General features: G+C 41.8%; 1 pseudogene; it reads left to right on the top strand.

The window, feature by feature from the left end:
• LOC108797793 overlaps positions 1 to 6,422 on the top strand; it is a 37,113-nt pseudogene that overhangs the window by 28,646 nt on the left and 2,045 nt on the right.

Here is a 6,422-nt window from a genome sequence, read left to right as displayed (position 1 = left end):
GCCCGGTATTTTCGTTAATAGCGGTCATCAGCGGCTTGTGAGCCGCTGATGACAGCTATTATTTTGAAGGGGACAGTCTGCTGAACAGTTCTGCTATAAGCTTATGATTGCTAAAGCGACCATAAGCTTATACAGAACTGTAAATGCCACCGACATAAGGCATACTGAGCTGGCCAGCCGTGAACACTTTTGTTCCGCTGTATGCCTTACGTCGGTGGCAGCGAAAGGAAAGGGTTAAAGTACAACCATACTGGGAGAGAGGGTATGGGGCTTCAGAGATCCATAGCAAAAATAGACTCTAGACTCCTCAATTCCTTCCAGCTTCCACAGTGTAGAAATACTTTAGTTGAGCAGAAGGATGACACTGTGTAGTAGAGCAACAGCTAAATAGGGGATGTGCACGAGATCTTCCCTGGGAGAGACACCAGACTTTTTCCTGGGGTCAATGCCATCCTGGACTTTCTGGCACCTCTCGCAGTCTCAGAGCTCCTCTGGTTCTCCTTCCCAGATAAAATGTGTTGATCTGCACTTGTGGATAATGCATTATTAATATGGGAAACAAAGCTGCCACAATAACAGACTGAAAAGCCCTAGAAGAATGAATGGAAATGTTGTGGCGCTAAATCCCCTGCAGTGCTTATAACTAAATACTGGTAGATGAACACTTTAATGTGCCATGCAACAATGCAAACTTATATCTGTGACCAAAATGTCCTTTATCAGGAAAATGTGAATAAACACAATTAATATTGTGAAGAAATATATAAACTAAGTGAGACCAAAGAGTCTATCACAATTGTAATAAGGATATAAACCAAGAATAACAGCGAGAAATTAAAAAAGATGTACCGCAACAATGCACAGGCGATTGTGGTAATGCGACCCCCGTCTGAATGCACAGACCTCCAGATACTTAAACCCTGAACTATTTAGTGAATATTTAGAATCAAGAAACAAAATCCAAACTCATATAGTGATGAGTGCAATAAGTGACAAAAGTTTTGGAAGGATTGGTGATCGTCCTCCAATTCCTTATGTAGCTTGCTTGTGCATAAATAATCCTTGAAGTGTCACACACGAAAACCCGCTAGGCAGTGCACACTCACCGCATAAAAATCCTTTTAAAGCTTTGCAGACAGCCTGAAGCCAGTATTTGGGTCAGATTTCTCTTAGCATTTCCTCCAGATGCTTAACGAATGTTGTTTCCCATATATTAAAAATCAAGAAGAACTCCTCATGGTGGAGTAAGTTTGTAAACGTTTAATAGTAAAAACATAAAAACTCACATTTAGGACTAAAACGACCGGTATCTTGTGAGCCTCCGTGCTCACTTCGGCAATCTACGTGACGCTGTGACGTCAGATAGGCCCGCCGGACGCGTTTCGTCACTCAGGACGTTCTCAAGGGGATAGCAGGTCTATCTAGGTCACAGCTAAAGACTTATTTATACAGAACTTAACCGGCATTCTAAAAAACTGCCACTAGATGTCACTCTTTCCATAGATAGCAGTTATTACTTGATCTACACAGTAATAGTTTTCAAGGTATTCAAGGGATATACTGTGTCTTTTTGCTGAACTTTAAAGATAGTCTTAGCGGTAGTAGGTGTTTTAGCCTTTTTTGTACAATATACCCTACAGAGGCCATATATACAATTCCTTAGTACACAATCGATCTACACAGCAAATTACACAGCAAATTGAACAACAGTAATAATTACACATATTCAGGGGATATACTGTGTCTTTTTGTTGAACTGAAAAAATAATCTATTGCATATCGTCTCAGCAGTTATAGGTTTTCCAACCTTATTTTTGTATAATATAACCTAAATCCACTTTCAATAGAGGCCATACATTCAGTTCCTTAATGAACAATCGAAAGGGAAAAGGAGAAGTACTTATTAAAAAGCAATATTTATGGCAATATTTATTTAAAAATCTTATTTAAATAGCAGGATCTTCAAGGTGCAGATTGCAATCATTTATTGCTGAGGAAGCAGTTGAGATCAACTGGTTCCTCAGATCAACTGACCGAATCTGACCCAAATACCGGCTTCAGGCTGTCTGCAAAGCTTTAAAAGGATTTTTATGCGGTGAGTGTGCACTGCCTAGCGGGTTTTCGTGTGTGACACTTCAAGGATTATTTATGCACAAGCAAGCTACATAAGGAATTGGAGGACGATCACCAATCCTTCCAAAACTTTTGTCACTTATTGCACTCATCACTATATGAGTTTGGATTTTGTTTCTTGATTCTAAATATTCACTAAATAGTTCAGGGTTTAAGTATCTGGAGGTCTGTGCATTCAGACGGGGGTCGCATTACCGCAATCACCTGTGCATGGTTGCGGTACATCTTTTTTAATTTCTCACTGTTATTATTGGTTTATATCCTTATTACAATTGTGATAGACTCTTTGGTCTCACTTAGTTTATATATTTCTTCACAATATTAATTGTGTTTATTCACATTTTCCTGATAAAGGACATTTTGGTCACAGATATAAGGTTGCATTGTTGCATGGCACATTAAAGTGTTCATCTATTTAGTTATAAGCACTGCAGGGGATTTATCGCCGCAAAATCTCCTTCCCAGATATTTTCAATACCCAGCTGGGTCTCTAACCTTGTACATTATACTCCTAGTACAAGCCAGGAGGCTGACTCCCCTAGCACATAACAGTTCCTGAGTATTTATGCACTTTCCCAGCACGCACCGCTGGCCATAAAACTCCTAGTGATTGGCTGGAGAGGTATAGACACTCCTAATGTTTCCCTATTGGCTGCACCACACTGTGGCAGGGTCACACCCCACTACATTTAGGTGCAATCAATAGCAGAACACCTAGAAATGACCAAATGATACCAGACTACAAATCAGCCAAACTGATTACAGTGTTAGCAACACTAGAATTAAAGAGCCACTCCACTTAAGGTGGAAGTAGCTACAGTTTGAAAACATTCAACAGGCGTGTGAGTTTTACATAGAAAACTGTTAAAGGGTCAGTCCACTCCGAAGTGTTATCTTTTTAGGGCAGCACCAATACCGATACTATATCAGTATAGGTGGCGATACCGAGTATTTGCGCAAGTAGTCATACTTGCCCAAATGCTCCGATACTTATCCCGATACCGGAACTTCCAGCCAGAGGGAGATTTACTCTGACTGACTCATGGCCCGGCTACCTGATTGGCCAGGAAGCCGTCTCCATGCTGTTTGGCCGGCTTCGTGCTGATTGGCTGGGAAGCCTGCTTTCTGGCCAATTGGCATGGAGCCAGCCAAACAGCATAGAGCCGGCTTCCCAGCCAATTGGGAAGCAGGGCCGTGGGTATTGTCCCGCCTGAAAGGCTTCCTGATTGGCCGGGAAGTCGGCTTTCCGGCCAATCAGCTTGGAGCCAGCCAAACAGCATGAAGTTGGCTTCCTGGCCAATCGGGAAGCTGGGCTGTGGGTAATCTACTTTTCTCGGCTTCCTGTTTGGACAGGAGGCTGGCTCCTTGCTGATTGGCTGGGATGCAGGCTTCCTGGCCAATCAGCATCGAGCCAGCCAAACATCATGGAGCTGGCTTCCTGGACAATCAGGAAGCCAAGCAGCGGGTAATGACACGCTGCCCGGCTTCCTGATTGTCCAGGAAGCCGGCTCCATGCTACCTGAAGTATCGGTACTCGGTATTGGCAAGTACCGAAATATAAAAAGCGGTATCGGTGCATCTCTAGTGATATTTACAGCCTAGAGTTGCCTGAAATGTAACCCTTTAATGATACAGGCTAAAACCAAACTTAATGCCTTGTTTTGCAACTTTGGCATGTGTATCCAGGAAAATCTTAACCTTTTTTCTGGCTAAATTGGGCCTTTATTTGGTGGTAAATGTTAATAGATATCTCCTTATTTTTTCTATGCGGTAGAAAAGGGGTTCAAGTGACTGTGCTTCACCCATGCAGCGCTATCCAACAGTCTCATTTAGAGTAAATCTAAGCCCAAAAATAAAAATGTAATATAATTTAGCTTACCAGTACTCAGATGAAGAGGCTGAGCACATTTTTTGCAAGTACAGAAACATACATATTGATTCTTGTAACTTCCTGTGCACAACACAGAAATTTCAAGCACTGTTAACAGATTTTCCACCAATCTTCTGTGAACACCTCCCCCTCAAACAGAGATGAGGTAAAAAAAGAGGTTTAAGTAGTCAAATCCGGGAAAGCAGTCTACAGTTACCATTCTGCCCCAACATAGATACAGTGCAGTGACTGGGCATTGGACAGGATGTGTGGAACTGGCAGCATCACAAGGTTAAAAAAAAGCCTGAAAAATAAAAACTAATATAGCCAGCAGCTCTAAGGACAGGAAAGCTGAAATATATTACATACCAGCAACTTTTACACACTCTTTGTTTACTCTAACAATGCTTCTTTCAGCTGTCAGCTGTGAGAAAGAATGCCTTGAGTATGCTCCAAGCCAACTTGATGGGATGAGAACTGTCTCACCACCCCCATGTGGCAGCTCTGGGCTATTCATTAGGCACCAGCGCAGTAACGATGGAGAAGAGGTATGAGGCAGATGTTCCTCTATTACCAAAAGTGCTGGCCATTTCTCTTCTAATAGAACATCTCTCCAAAGAACCAATTCTGCTGTTGAGTGCAGTCATTTATAGCAATGTTTATCAATATTAATAATCATTATAATCAACATTATCATAATGCAGTAATTATTTTTTGTGTTTTTTTCCCTTCTGTGTATTTTTTCTACCAGATAAACTTCATGAAGAAATTGATCGGGTAATTGGACGGGACAGAATGGTAAACATGGACGACAAGCTCAATATGCCATATACACAAGCTGTAATCCATGAGGTGCAGAGATTTTGTGACCTTGCTCCCTTCAATGTGCCACATATGGTGACAAAAGACACAATATTTAGAGGCTATCATATCCCCAAGGTAGGAAACATACTAAAAAAATGTTAGATGGAAGTCCTTTAATTTCTCTTTCTTACACCTTGCTTCTTCCTCTTTCCCACCCCTACTCTTCCCTTCCTTTCTTTACTCTCTTATCATTATGCAGATCGCACATTCCATATACAACGTACTCATCCTTTAGCTTTTATTTCACAATTGTAGAAAACAGGTTGCACGTTTCCTCAAATCTATTTGCTTCCTGACCTGACCTTGGAGGTTGTTGATAGCTACAAGGCCTCTGATGGCATAATTTGTAAGCACTTTATATCTCCAAATTGAATACAAGTAATGTAGAACACGTAGTGTATCAGCAGTGGTTGTGTGCTTTTCACATGTCACAACTGTGCGGCACCAGGCATCCAATCAATTTGCTCTTTGCTTCCCTGGCTGCCGTAAAGCGGACCATTACCCATGTCTTTAAAATAACAATAAACACCCCTTTAGAAATGTTTAGTAATGACAATCTACAAACACAACACAGATATTTGCCGACATTGTATTCTTTGAATACCTTATTTTTCTTTTCTTTTCTTTCCCAGTCTTCTGATAGTGACCATGTTTACTAAGGGCAGATTACTAGTTTCCCATTTACTTCATTAAACTCTAGAACATGTGACTGGGACATGTGATCATGCACATCATCTCAGGGGAGGAAAATGCCTTTCCCTGGGATCTCATGAGATTACAGATGAGATTTCCCAGCAATGCTCTGCTGATGTAACCTTCCCAAGATGCAACACTTTGGCACTTGCACACTTTCCAGAACTAGACCAGGAAGTGGATGAACTTTATTTGTAAAGTAAATAAAAAAAATTTGCTTAACTAATGAATATACAACAATTTTAAATCATGCAGAGTTGAATGCTGATGTGATTTTTAGTAAAAGGAGGTAAAGGTCCGCTTTAATAGTGGCTCAGATCCTCTTGGTTACTTTGGAAACAGGGCTCTTAATGTACTCATGACCTACGTGGCAGAGCCACCTCTGAGAGCAACCTGGCCTGGCCAGTAGTACACGTGATCTCTCCCCACGTACAGTCTCCTTGTTACTACTGCACTACTACTGCACTGCTACTGCAGCAGTCCAGCCCACCACAACCTCACTTCCTGGAGAAACCCCCATGTTAGAAGTTTGGGAAAGAACAGTCCAGACACAGGGAGCCTTTTTAAACTTTTACTTAAAACTTATTGTTATATTGAGGAGGTTAGTCAAGGTGTAGCCCAGAGTCCTGCATCCTAAAGGCATGCGAGTAGTCCCATAAGGTTAGTGCTGCTCCTGCCCTCCTTTGTTTTCCCCCTAGGGGGAAGCTGAACAGATGTCCACAGTGAAAACATGGTGGCAGGCCTGGTCTTGTGCTGTCCCATGGACCAACCCTCTGCTTCTTATTATTAATACTCTGCTGCTGCTGACTCTGAACTGGATGGCTCCCCTGCCCAAAACTATATAAATGACTCAGCCCTGGAC

The sequence above is a fragment of the Nanorana parkeri genome, unplaced genomic scaffold, assembly GCF_000935625.1.
Source record: "Nanorana parkeri isolate BGI_ZX_2015 unplaced genomic scaffold, ASM93562v1 scaffold1337, whole genome shotgun sequence".
In the NCBI taxonomy this organism is placed as follows: Eukaryota; Metazoa; Chordata; class Amphibia; order Anura; family Dicroglossidae; genus Nanorana; species Nanorana parkeri.
The sequence above is the reverse complement of the archived record's forward strand: the minus strand, read 5'-3'. Positions and strand labels throughout refer to the sequence as shown.